This window comes from Crinia signifera, chromosome 5 (assembly GCF_055691185.1).
Source record: "Crinia signifera chromosome 5, ASM5569118v1, whole genome shotgun sequence".
In the NCBI taxonomy this organism is placed as follows: domain Eukaryota; kingdom Metazoa; phylum Chordata; class Amphibia; order Anura; family Myobatrachidae; genus Crinia; species Crinia signifera.
The window spans coordinates 91,249,281-91,263,543 of record NC_139221.1 but is presented as its reverse complement, the minus strand read 5'-3'; the positions used below and the strand labels follow the sequence as shown (position 1 = coordinate 91,263,543).

Here is a 14,263-nt window from a genome sequence, read left to right as displayed (position 1 = left end):
CCTCCCCTCTCTCCATGAACTGTACACTTCAAGGGCCAGGAATCTGGCTGGGATAATAGTCAAGGATCACTCCCACCCAAGCCGCAGACTGTTTAATTTACTCCCGTCCGGAAAGTGATACAGGGCCATCCCTGCAAAGACAAATAGAACTCCTAAAAGGATTTTTGCACGCAAGCGGTAACGCTGCTGAACTACTTCTGACCACCGTGACACGGCAGAGCTGGCCGTGTGAGCTCTGCACTGCTGCACTGTCGAGTGACATTTGTCTACTGCAACGAAACAACCCCCCCCCCCCCCAAACCATCGTATTGTATTGGCTACTGTAATAGTGTTCCGAAGTCAAATTCCAAGTATACATTGTATACCTGGTCAATAAAGATGATTCTGATTTTCAAAAAAAAAGCATAGCGATATTAAACATGACTTTGTTAAGACACCCGGAAACTAAATAGCATATAGTGGCTGATCCAGATCTGTAATATATACAGCAATACAGGGGATTGGTTCGGAATCCCGGCGTTAAAAATCCCACCCGCCGAAATCCCGACAAGGGGGGGGGACGTGGATCACCCCCCCCCCTTGCGGGCTCGCTGCGCTCGCCACGCAGCGGGCCTGGTGCCTCGCTACGCTCAGCATACATATTTATTCTCCCTCTATGGGTGTTGTGGACACCCACAGAGGGAGAAAGTGTCGGGATTTAGGCATCGGGATTCTGAATGCCGGGATTCCGACCGCCGGCATTGTAACTGCATCCTCAATACACTTATGATACGAGTTCCACCTGTAAACAGTTAAGAATGTTAAACATGCAAGTACCGGTGTGGAAGACGGTCACTTCCAGCATGGAGGAGTGAGCAGCCTCTCGTCACCACTTTGATACCCGCATCAACTCCCTTGATAATAACCCTGTCAGACACACACAGAATACAGTATTCAATGACAATTTACGCTATGTGCAGCGAATCCTGTTTAGGATAAACTGTGCTCTTGGCTGCATTAACTCACGCTGTCCCTGCAGTTTCTTAAAGAGGAGGGCTGCATTTTAGTTTTGTACAGCAACTCTCAAACAGTCCTTGTAGTTCTACAGATTCTCGGGGGTGCTACATTAGTGACTGGGTTTGAAATAAGTAATTTTAGAAATATTCCTTTGGAATTCAAATCTTATATTCTATTTAAGGGTACATACTGTATGCATTATGTATGTATGTATGTATTTTAATATATACTAATAAATGCTGTAATAGGAATCCATATATTTCCCAATTTATCGCTCTGTGAGGAAACCCATTCCTTTGTTGTTTAACTCACTGTTTAATTTGTTGTGGAAAGATAAAGGTTTACACTCTAAGAAAGTTTTTGACCCGGGAGGATCTATATCTACATATACCCATGGCCGGTGCAAGCCATTTCAGCGCCCCAGGCAAAACGGCGGGCAAGATTACGGGCACCGCTCACCTGGGGAGTGGGGATGGTAGTTGCCCGGCCGCTCACTTGCTCCACTGGTGGAGGTGTCCAACCCGCCACTCATCTGCTCCAGTCACTGGGGTGGGTCACCTACTAAACAGGGGTGGGGGGTGTAGCAGATCACCTCCATCGCCCGGTCCTCGGAGGGGGCTGTTGTGGCCGCCACTGACCTGCACCAGCTCCACTGGGATGGGGTAATGTGGGCACTGTTCACCTGCTCCAGCACACACTATGCGGGGGTTGTGGGTGAGTGGTATTCTGGTGTGAGGATGAGCTTACTTCTTGGCGCCCTCCAGTGTCCAGCGCCCACAGGCAATTGCCTAAAGCTGCCTAGTGGTGGTGCCGGACCTGTATATACCTTTTGTATGCGCTACCTAAAACACATAGGTTTATGTATTTTTAAATGAGACATTACCTGACTTCTATAAATGCCCCAAAACGTGGCGTCCATAGACATGCTTTAAAACTTTATTTTAACCAAACCATATAAAGTGAAATATATGTATTTGTTGATTATGAAAAATTATTATGTCGATCATTTTCAGTGAAAATTGCAAATAGAAAAATGGAAAGGAGATATACAAACATTAGAAAATCCACATGATACTACTTTATAATCTATTTAATTGAAATCATTAAATTCAGCCTATCTTCAATAGGTTTACTTGAGGACAGAACAAATGGTTACAGAAGAAATGTGGCATAACAATTGCAAATTTTTCAGACTATGTGGAACTGTTTTAAATTGAAAAGGTTCTGGTGCAAAGTAACTATCTTCATTAACCCCTTCCCGACATTTGACGTATATATACGGCCGGGATGTACTTCCCGACACATGACGTATATATACGTCATGACTTTAAACTGTCCCCGCGTCTATAGACGCGGTGACAGTTTAAACATGTCAGCAGACATGTCCCTGCATGCCCAGGGGGGGTGGCGATGCCTCCCCCCCGTCGGCGATCGCTGTGATTGGCTGTTCAATGTGAACAGCCAGTCGCAGCGTTTTCCTGTGTTACCGGCGAATCAGACGCTCGGTAACACAGGTGTCAATCACCGTCGGGTGTGAGGGGGCATGAGGGGGTCACCGGTGATGACCACACCTCACCCCACCTCACCCCACCTGCCCCCAAGGCTGTGATTGGTCCGTCGGACCGACAGACCAATCACAGCCAAGGCGCGTCATTTAAACTAACGGTCACTGCGCTGCAGACGCCATTCCGGTCTGGAATTGCGTGCAGAGCGGTCACCGGCCACTCTGTCGTGATATACATACCTGAACCTTGCCTGATACTTACCTGATCACCGCTGGTAGCATGCTGCCAGCAGCTGGATGCTTCCTGGATCTTGTGACTTCCTGTGTCCTGCTGCTGCAGTGTCATAGAGTCACAGATCGTGAGAGATAGTGACAGATAGTGACAGAGAGTGATAGAGAGTGCTATATTTTGTGTCTGCTGCACCCCTTTTGTGCTGATCAGTATATCTGTGCTGATCAGCAACTTTTTGGGGTTTTTTTTTTTATATATATATACCTGTCAGTTGCACCAAAGGTTGTGCTGCCTGTGCAACTGACTGCTGCCCCCCCCTTTTGTGCTGATCAGTTTAAATTAATTAACTGATCAGCAACTTTTTGGGGGTCCAGGTTTTTTTTTTTTATATATACCCTGTCAGGTTGCACCCACAGTTGTCTGCCTGCTGCCCCTCACTGCTAATCAGTGTCGCATCACTGCATCACTGATCTGCAGTTTTTTTTGGGGGGGGGGGGGGGGGATTGCAGTGGGGTTTTGTTTTTACACCCACGTTGCTTTTGTGGGTGTCCTGTGGCCGCTGATCAGTGACGTACATCACTGAACAGCATTTTTGGCACAGGGTTGATATCATTTTGGGGCACAGATTTTGGGGTGCTTTGTCTCCTTCATTCCTTGTGAAAATGAAAAATTTTGAGCCAGAACTGCATTTTTGTGTAAAAAATGTAACTTTTCATTTGCACAGCCCAGTTGTATCAAAATTGGTGAAACCCCTGGGGGTTTGAAATGTACACTATACCCCTAGATGAATTCCCTGAGGGGTGTAGTTTGCAAAATGGGGTCATTTGTGGGGGGGGTTCCACTGTATTGGTGCTTCGGGGGTCTTGCTAATGCGACATAGCACCCACCAACATTCCACCAGAATCTGAGCTGCAAAATCCAAAAATCACTCCTTCCCTTCTGAGTCCTGCCATGCACCCAAATGGTATTTTTTGGTCACATGTGAGGCATTGCCGTACTCGGGAGAAATTGGGGCACAGATTTTGGGGTGCTTTGTCTCCTTCATTCCTTGTGAAAATGAAAAATTTGGAGCCAGAACTGCATTTTTGTGTAAAAAATGTAATTTTTCATTTGCACAGCCCAGTTGTATCAAAATTGGTGAAACCCCTGGGGGTTTGAAATGTACACTATACCCCTAGATGAATTCCCTGAGGGGTGTAGTTTGCAAAATGGGGTCATTTGTGGGGGGGTTCCACTGTATTGATGCTTCGGGGGTCTTGCTAATGCGACATAGCACCCACCAACATTCCACCAGAATCTGAGCTGCAAAATCCAAAAATCACTCCTTCCCTTCTGAGTCCTGCCATGCACCCAAATGGTATTTTTTGGTCACATGTGAGGCATTGCCGTACTCGGGAGAAATTGGGGCACAGATTTTGGGGTGCTTTGTCTCCTTCATTCCTTGTGAAAATGAAAAATTTGGAGCCAGAACTGCATTTTTGTGTAAAAAATGTAATTTTTCATTTGCACAGCCCAGTTGTATCAAAATTGGTGAAACCCCTGGGGGTTTGAAATGTACACTATACCCCTAGATGAATTCCCTGAGGGGTGTAGTTTCCAAAATGGGGTCACTTGTGGGGGGTTCCACTGTATTGGTGCTTCGGGGGTCTTGCTAATGCGACATAGCACCCACCAACATTCCACCAGAATCTGAGCTGCAAAATCCAAAAATCACTCCTTCCCTTCTGAGTCCTGCCATGCACCCAAATGGTATTTTTTGGTCACATGTGAGGCATTGCCGTACTCGGGAGAAATTGGGGCACAGATTTTGGGGTGCTTTGTCTCCTTCATTCCTTGTGAAAATGAAAAATTTGGAGCCAGAACTGCATTTTTGTGTAAAAAATGTAATTTTTCATTTGCACAGCCCAGTTGTATCAAAATTGGTGAAACCCCTGGGGGTTTGAAATGTACACTATACCCCTAGATGAATTCCCTGAGGGGTGTAGTTTGCAAAATGGGGTCACTTGTGGGGGGGTTCCACTGTATTGGTGCTTCGGGGGTCTTGCTAATGCGACATAGCACCCACCAACATTCCACCAGAATCTGAGCTGCAAAATCCAAAAATCACTCCTTCCCTTCTGAGTCCTGCCATGCACCCAAATGGTATTTTTTGGTCACATGTGAGGCATTGCCGTACTCGGGAGAAATTGGGGCACAGATTTTGGGGTGCTTTGTCTCCTTCATTCCTTGTGAAAATGAAAAATTTGGAGCCAGAACTGCATTTTTGTGTAAAAAATGTAATTTTTCATTTGCACAGCCCAGTTGTATCAAAATTGGTGAAACCCCTGGGGGTTTGAAATGTACACTATACCCCTAGATGAATTCCCTGAGGGGTGTAGTTTGCAAAATGGGGTCACTTGTGGTGGGGATCCACTGTATTGGTGCTTCGGGGGTCTTGCTAATGCGACATAGCACCCACCAACATTCCACCAGAATCTGAGCTGCAAAATACAAAAATCACTCCTTCCCTTCTGAGTCCTGCCATGCACCCAAATGGTATTTTTTGGTCACATGTGAGGCATTGCCGTACTCGGGAGAAATTGGGGCACAGATTTTGGGGTGCTTTGTCTCCTTCATTCCTTGTGAAAATGAAAAATTTGGAGCCAGAACTGCATTTTTGTGTAAAAAAATTAATTTTTCATTTTCACTGCCCAGTTGTACCACAATTGGTGAAACCCCTGGGGGTTTGAAATGTACACTATACCCCTAGATGAATTCCCTGAGGGGTGTAGTTTGCAAAATGGGGTCACTTGTGGGGGGGTTCCTAACTTTTAGCATCTTATGGTGCCTAGAAACCTACATGGTGCCTAAAAAATAATCTCATAAAAAGGAGGCTCCAAAATCAAGTAGGTGCTCCTTCTATTATGAAGCCTGTGGTTTGGTCAACGTGCACACTAGGGCCACATATAGGATATTTATGAAAACAAAAGAATTGGGGGAATCAATTTTTAGTCACATTTCTCTAGTAAAATCTACTTTGTTCCTTAGAAAAATGTATTAAAATTGCAAATCTGCAAAAAAAATGAAATTTTGAAATTTCACCTACACTTTGTTTTAATTCCTGTGAAACACCTAAAGGGTTAACAAACTTCCAAAATGCTGTTTTGAATACTGTGAGGGGTGCAGTTTTTGAAATGGCATCATTTATGGGGGTGTCTCACATACAAGTCCCTCAAAGTCACATCAGAACTTAACTGGTCCCTAAAAAAATCAGTGTTTGAAATTTTCTTGAAAATTTGAGAATTTGCTATTCATATTTTAAGCCTCCTAGTGTCCAAAAAAATTAAAAGGATGTTGAAATAATTATGGAAACATAAAGTAGACATATGGTCTATGTTAGTTATTAACTATTTTGAGTGGTATGATTATTTGTCTCACAAGCAGAAAATTTAACATTTTGAAAATTGCTAAATTTTCAATTTTTTTACGACATTTTGGTATTTTTCACAAAAAAACACAGACTGTATCGACCCAAATTTACCACTAACTTGAAGTACAATGTGTCACGAGAAAACAATCTCAAAATCACTGGGATAAGTAAAAGCAAAAAAAAGTTAACCACACTTAAGTGATACATGTCAGATTTGAAAAAAAGGGCTCTGTCAGGAAGGCAAAAACATGCTGCGTCAGGAAGGGGTTAATAATATGCTTAATGTTAGACTACTTACTAATCCTTCAGCCTACAAGGGACTTATTTTTCGGACATGGCCAGAAGCTGAAATTAAGAATCGTACAATAACTCTTCTCATTACAACACTTACAGTAGCAACAATATGTTTTTTAATCGTACAAATACTTTATTATGAACGAAACTAGGCAAGAGTTGACTTACATTCTGGAGCATGCAAATTTAATCAAAAATGTACTTTATTTTTTAATACTCTTGACATTTATACCAAAATGCATATTTTATCTGCATTTGAAAATTTTATATATAATCTCAAGTGACAGAAGACCAGCACAGCACTGCAGCATGAGTTCAAACAGTTTATTCACCTCCACTTTTCAGGGCCCTGACACCCTATCTTCAGGGGGAAATGTGAATACAAAATACCAATGCAAATGCTCACCTTTTAAAAAGGGGGGCAGGACGCTGCTCCTCCCCAGCTAATCAGAGTCAGGTCGCACAGGTGCCAGGAACAGGTGAATTGCCTCCGATCGATTACATCACTGGCAGATGCCTGCAGTAACCTTGATTGTCAGTAACCTTGACAATCGCCGTACACACATGCGTAGCCATCAGGCCGGCAGAACCACTGCACAGGCCAGACTCCTGCACAGTGTTTACTATGCAGCTACCATATCAACTATTGGGTGCTGGGTGCGCCACAAGGTGCACCCAGCATCAATCGGCATATGATGGTACGGCATACTTATACCACATTTAAAAATACAAGTTTGGGGGGGGGGGACACACTTTATATGCTAGGAGTTGGTTTTAGTGGATGTCGTTTTACTTTTACCCCCCTTTTTTTTCTCATTCTTTCTCTCCCCAATATCTGTCTATTGTTATTATTTTGTCATCTGTTTTTTTGTTTCTCACTGTTTAATTCTACTGTGTACAAACATCTTTATCAGCAACCCGATATAGTCAATTGCTAAAACACGTTGCACTTATGGGGATTGCTGTAAATGTATATTATCACTGTCATTCTATGCTGTCAAATTGATTATTGTACACGATATAGGCTACAGTTGGCAGGGTTACTTTGAAAAACTTTTCAATAAAAAAAAATATGTAATAAAAAAAAAGTACCATTACGGAAATATATAATAATAATAATAATAATAATAATAATAATAATAATAATAATATATATATAATAATAAAAGTATTCATTCATACATACATACATACACACACATATATATATATATATATATATATATATATATATATATATAAAAACACACACTACACACACACACACTCACTCGTTCAACCAGTCTCACACAGCAACCTGCAGATCATTAATCACAGTTACACCTTCATACGACTTTAACATACCACCCTTTGATGGTACCCAAAACTATCACATCTGCTCTTCGAAGACATCTAAACTGTCAATACTTCTCCTACAGAGGACAGAGAAAAATTATACAATCTCCTGAATTCCCATTTCTGCTTCAGAATTCCATCCATCTTATGGTCTATCACTACTTGTTGGCTATCTGTGCTATTGGTGACATATGTGCAGCAATTGACTTCACTCTGTTGTCAGGGTAACACAATGTGCTCCCTTTATGGCTGTCAAATACTTGAGTATTATCCTATGTTGTATTAGTTCTTTCTTACATGCTTGAAGCTCCATTCTGGTATAAGGGAAAGTATCATCATACATGTCAGTGATATTATCTATCAAACATGTATTTGAAATTCAGTACTCCACGTGTGGTTTTAGTGACGTCCAATTGTACCAAAAACTGGAATCCTGGATTAATTTATCAGACTTCTTGCTACGGACCTATCCTCATGGATGACAGATCGTTTACCTCTGTGTTCATATTGTGTATGGATGTAGAGAGGCACAACCATACTATGAATGTCTACCATTTTTTCATGGAACAGGGTTAACACTTCAGGTACAACTCTGAAAATAAAACATACTCACTTGGAGTTTGGAGATAACCATTTACAGGCCCCGAAGCAACATACATAGTAAATGTCATTGGGAGGGATGTAAGATATGGAGTAACTTAGGATGTTATTACATACTGTCTCAGTGAATTTACTTAAACCCAAAGACTTGATTTGTGTATAACCTGTAATTTCATTTACTATGACAGCACCTTACCTACGTTCATCAGTAGTTACCAAATGTTGTCCACTGGTAAAAAATAATATACTAAACAATAGACACCGTTGTATTTTCTGGGGATTGTATAACATGGTGGATAATGGACTGTGCCAGTGCAGGTCATTAAATAAACATAACCAGATGATCGGTGCATAAACACAAGACAATCTGATGACTGTGCTAGCGACTGTGTTACACTATAGAAGTCTATAGGCTTTTCTCCACATCCGTGCTGCAGAGGGATCTAATTTGATCTCTCCCAGAATCTTGCACAGCTGCAGCATCCTTCTGCATATGCGCAGATAGACTACGGGGTAAAAACCCAGAAGTCCAGTAATCAGTGTTGTAACTATAGATGGTGCAGGGAATGCAACTGCTATAAAGCCCAGCCACTTGGGGACCCCCAAGCCCAGCAGCTATTCCTCCTCCCCGGTCACCCTCCCTCTCCTCTTTTTATCCCCCCCCCCCCTCTTTTATCCCCCCTCTTTCCCCACACTTCCCCTCTCTTTCCTCCCTCTCTGAGAGTCTCTACCTGGTGCTCTCTCCCTGATACACACCATGTCTTTTCCCTTTTCTCTTCCTGACACCCCCTTTCTTTCACTCCCTGTCTCCCTTTATGTCCATGACACCCTTTCTCACTCCCTGTCTCTCCCCCTGACACCCTCTCTCATGCCTTATCGTACTCAGTCTCTACCCTTCTCTCACGATGTGTCCTATACTTGTACTGTTTTTACTGTCTACCTATCTGGCTGGTGCAATCGCCAAGTGGCGTCACTGAATGGCTGCCTGGGTGCTGCGCAGCTCAGTAAAAGTATGTTACTCATGTCCGTGTCCTTCATCAGGATACATCTAGTGCAAATCTACGTGTTATATACATCTGTACTGTGACTATTTTTACGTGTTCCCACCCTGGCTGTTGCACAGCAATCCAAACCAAATTCCTAGTATACGTAAGTATACCTGGCCAATAAAGCTGATTCTGATTCTAACACTTTCTCTCACTCTTTTTCCCCCTTTCTCTTCCTGGCACCTGTTAAAGTCGAGTTGCATACACGCCATTTTAGGATAGTATGGCCGCCATTTTGGTTCGCAGAGTTGCGCAAATAAAGTTTCCATACCCGAGTCTGTGTGACAAAGTGGACCAGAAGCGCAGCCATACTATTACACATAAATTCATAATAACACACTGACACTAAATAAAATATAGTTAAAGGTTTAGAGCACCACACATAGCTTAGTTAGCATTGCATACATCCGTCTGTATAATGTTTAGTACCGTTACGTTCCGTTTCTTATGCGCAGTATTCCGGTCATTGCGAATAAATCGCAATCCATACGGCCCGATAGTTATGGACAAAATCCATATTCCCAAGACAGTTTCTGTTAAAAAGTGTATAACAAAGGAATCCAGTTGTAACCGGTTCTACTGCTATTTACAACCCCTGACGACGATACCAACAGACAAAGGACTCCAAAGTTCACCTTCCCCCTGCACCTTTGCCCCAATCACAGAGGACTTGACATACGAACCCTGACCAATAGGAATGGCCTTTGACCTCCCCCTTCTGACCCTATAAGATAGGTGACCCAGGGCGGCCTCGGTCACTTCGGCACATCTTCCTTTCCCTGACCTTCGACCGGGCTATAGTTCAACCCTGAACGATAGCGAGCTCCGACCGGACTGCGCTGCGCATATTTGATGAGATGGTAAACGGTTGCATTCACTGTACTTCCTTTTATTATATTGTGGGCTGATTGTATCGTGTATCTGTTTTTCTTCCCGTAGCAGAGCCTGATTTATTATACTCATTGTTAGACTACTGTATTACTTGTTATACCTGTATTTTCTATTCCTGTAAACCCCTTTTGTCCATTAGGGACTTAAATACATCTTTTTACGGAGTTTCTACCTCCTTACTTCTATACTGTGGTTGTGTCTGTTATTCGCATAGCGATAAGGTATATTACGGACACTGTCCTAAAAGGTATATTCGCAGATTAGAGTCAAAGTACTGCGAAAGGATCTCTTATTAAGGTATTGGTTCTTTGGTGTGTAATACACAATAAAGGTACGCTACGCTGCGCTACGTTTTGTTCGCACGTAGCTAGGTATAAAGGGTACGCAGGTTACGGACCTAATACGTAACCTGTGCTTTTCACTTATTGTTTCTTTGGTCATATTTAATCGTCATTAACAATTGGGGGCTGCGTCCGTCCGTTTCACATTCTGGAGCTCAGTACCAGGCGCGCGGCTTGACCTATACCAGCAAAAGGGTGGAAGTATTTATTATCCATTGCTGGATAGGCCAGGTCCGCGGCGGTGCGGGGTTCGAGAAGTGCTAGCGTTGAACCCGAAGTACAATAAGTGAAATCCAAGGAAACATTAAGCCACGTGTTTTAAAGCATATTTAAGTGTTTAGTAAACTGTACTTCTGCCTGCCACAAGTAGTTTAACGGGGTATAGTGTCTTGCGTTGCTTGTTCATTACAGTATATGTGCCACGTGCGATAAAGTTCGCACACGTGGAGACAAAGGCCTGTGTTTTATTATAGTACATAGAGGATCCCCTCTGTGCAAAACTATAACTTTAGTGTTAGTTACTGCAGGGCCAGGGACTCCGCCACGTGGCGAAAAGTTCCGGGCCTTTTTCAGTAACGTAAAGTATCTATTGTGTATTACGCAAGGTGCGCGCGCACGTGCTCACATCGGGGAAATTTTCGCATCTTTGTACGTGATTTATGGATTAAGTGCGGGATTCATTTCGCATCTTGATACGTAACTTTCGGACGAAGTTAAGGGATTTATTCCACATTTAGGTGCAATTACTGCGTATAGCGAAACCCGAGCGCAACCTTGCAAATACACTGTAGAACACGTGGGTGGCCGATTCATCGGCGGCCTGTGAACAGGTTTAACAAAACACACGTACACACGTGGCTGTTCACTGGCACTGCACATGCAGCACACATAGGAACTCAAAGGTGAACAGTGTTAAATCACTAGCTTTATTTAAAACAGTATAGTAATATACTGTGGATAGAGCGGTGATTAATAAGAGAAAATAAGTTTTTCTTTTGTTCATTTTCATATAAACAAGCAACTCAAGCAATATTTTAATAGATTCCTATAGCTATTTAAAAGGGGATTTATACCTGCATAAGTACCTAGTGAGAAGCTACCAGCCTGGGAAGATTTTTCTGTACAGAAATATTTCAAATATAAGCATAAGACCAAGGTGTAACTAGCATCCAGTGTGAAACAAAACTGAGGTGAACGGGTGTGTGACGACACGACTCAGCGCAGTTAGCGTAGTCCGGTGTAGGACAAGGTGCACGTGACGGTGTGCCCATAGGAACTGCCCCTTCCGTGAAACTACCTATTTTGATCCACTAGGAGGGTACAAGAAGCTAAATCGGAACCCAGTGATCCGATCAGCTCCTTTAGAAAAAACGTTTTTTGGGGGTACAGGAAAAACTAGTTTTGCTGTGTCCCGGAGAAATCGGCCGCACCTTGTAGGTCAACTAGAAGTTCGCTGCTAGTTGAGAGCTTGGTGATTGAGTATCATTGCCTCGTAGCCTTCGCACCTCACTTGATTGTGGGAGTGTTCTAGGACGCTGAGAAGTGAGTGTTTGGGGAGCTCTCAAAAAAGTAACAACCCACCGGTGTCTACTAGCGGTGAACGTTTATTCCTGTAATTATGGATAATAACGCGTCACGCAGTGACAACATGTCAGTTAGGGAGGAGGCGAGTCGACCGAAAGGGTCGGCAGCCTTCATTATGTGCTGTAAGCACGGTGAACGAGCAGTTGTTTACCAAAAGAAATGGAGAAAAATGACACAAGGCAGCAAGTTAGAATTTCCCAGTGTTGGTAGCTTTGTTCCAGAAATCTTATCGGCAGTAAAAGATGAAATATGTCTACTCTCCAGTCGTAAGAAGAGAGTGAAGCACATAGAAATTCCTAAATTGTGGCAGAAGGAAGGACAGGAACAATGGGGAATCAGATACAATCAGCCACAATAAGAATGCAGCCGCTACCGCTCCCCCACCCCCATATGTGCCGAAGGGGTTAACAACTAATAAGCAAGACATGAGTAATAATGTAACCGTTGCTAACTTGTACCCTGTCTTATCCCCTTATAAGGAAACCCGAGAAGAAAACGAGCAGCTGTTGGCACTGGCCGTCTCCCACGCAATTAATATGATTGAGGGAAAAGCTGAACCGGCAAAACCTGCTGCTGGGGCCCCTACACAGGGAGAGGAGACGGCTGATGCCAACAGCTTAGTCATGGACTCAGGTAAGATAGCACCACACAGCACAGATACAGACGACTCCCCACCAGGTCCCAGTAATGCGGAAGTGGTACAAACATACCCTGTACGCACACTGGAGGTTCCCTACGGTAAGGCAGACAGAGAGGGTGTGATACCTACCAGAAAGATGACCATGCTAAACCCATGGACACGGTTAGAGCTGCGGTCCATCATTACAGATTTCCCTGATCCTAGGAAAGATCTGGCTTTGAGCCGGAAATTTGTAAGGGATCTGGGAAACTCTGATGAGCCCACCAACAAGGATTGGAGAATCATGTTGAGGGCCTGTCTCCCTACCCACATAGATATCCCGAAATTCATTCAGGATAGTGGATTGAAAGTGGACAAGGAGATAAATGATGAGATCAACCAGGAAAATATACGCCTAATCAACTTACAATTGGGAGTATATTTTCCTGCGGCAGTGGAATATAGCAAGATTTTCACCATCAAGCAAAAGGATGGTGAATCTGCTGCTGATTATTTTGCTAAGGCCTTGCTAGCTGTATCAAAATACACTGGTGTCTCCGAGCCTAAGGACGACCCCCACCTGAGGGAGATGATCTGTGCTAGTGGAAGGGCTTAGAGAAAACCTGAGAGCCAGAGTCCAAACTTCTTTCCCAAATTGGCGTGGAATGACAGTGGATGCCCTACGGGAATCTGCCATGGTCCACGACCGTAACATTAAGAAACACAGAGAGCTGCAAACCGATAAATTAATGATGGTTAGCATCCAAGCTTTCAGTAAGGCCCCTAACAAGACCCCATACCACCAGAACACCAGAGAAACAGGTAGAAAGCCAATAATCTGCTACAACTGCAATAGGGAGGGACACTTTGCAAATCGATGCAAATCAGGAAACCCTAGGAGTTACCAAACACATAAGCGAGACTGGGAGCCTCACCAGGGTGAGACGCGGAGATACCCAACCCCTAGACAATGGGAGGAGACAGACAGGTCACGCAACATGCCTCCTCCCCATTTGATGGCTGACACTGTACTAAGGGCAACCCAGGTAAGACAATAGGAAACAGGTCATACCTGTATCCTACAGCCAGTTAGATTAACACAACACCTTAGAGAGGAACCTCAGGTAAAGGTTGATATAGTTGGAGTAAGGCAAACCTTTTTGGTTGATACAGGGGCGGCCAGATCTGTTCTCAACACTCCTCTTCACTTGGGTTTCACTGACCAATCAGTAGCAGCAATTGGGGTAACAGGAAAAATACAACATTACCCACTGACAAAACCAGCGGAGGTTACAATCGGGCCCCTGCATACCAAACATTCTTTCCTGTTGGCTGCAGCGGCCCCGACTAACCTCCTGGGCAGAGATTTACTATGTAAAATGGGATGTGTCATCTATTGCACCCCCGATGGG

General features: G+C 43.6%; 1 long non-coding RNA gene across 1 annotated transcript in view; it reads right to left on the bottom strand.

Moving 5' to 3' along the window:
* LOC146080411 (uncharacterized) overlaps positions 1-14,263 on the bottom strand; it is a 38,867-nt gene that overhangs the window by 9,041 nt on the left and 15,563 nt on the right. The window contains exon 2 of the long non-coding RNA XR_014474871.1: positions 6,440-6,486. This is a non-coding gene — a long non-coding RNA (uncharacterized LOC146080411). The remainder of the gene's footprint in view (positions 1-6,439; positions 6,487-14,263) is intronic.